Source organism: Crocuta crocuta, unplaced genomic scaffold (genome assembly GCF_008692635.1).
Source record: "Crocuta crocuta isolate KB4526 unplaced genomic scaffold, BGI_CrCroc_1.0 scaffold610, whole genome shotgun sequence".
NCBI classification, from domain to species: Eukaryota; Metazoa; Chordata; class Mammalia; order Carnivora; family Hyaenidae; genus Crocuta; species Crocuta crocuta.
In genome coordinates this window covers 87,786-87,994 of record NW_027527456.1, presented here as the reverse complement: position 1 = coordinate 87,994, position 209 = coordinate 87,786, and positions in this window count along the sequence as shown.

Sequence of the window (209 nt, the reverse complement as noted above, 5' to 3'; positions counted from 1 at the left end):
AGCGCGCCTTCAGTGCTGGGGCGGCGGTGGCGCGCGCCGGCAGGCGGGGGCGAAGGAGCTGTCCGTGGTGCTGAAGGCGGCAGTGCGCACGCGCCACGCCGCAACCTGTTTCCCCTCCCCCTCGTCCGATTGGGGATGCGCAATTTGGGGAGTGGGGGCGGGGTAGGTACTTGTCAGGAGAGTTGGGGGTGAGTGGTCTAGCAAGACCC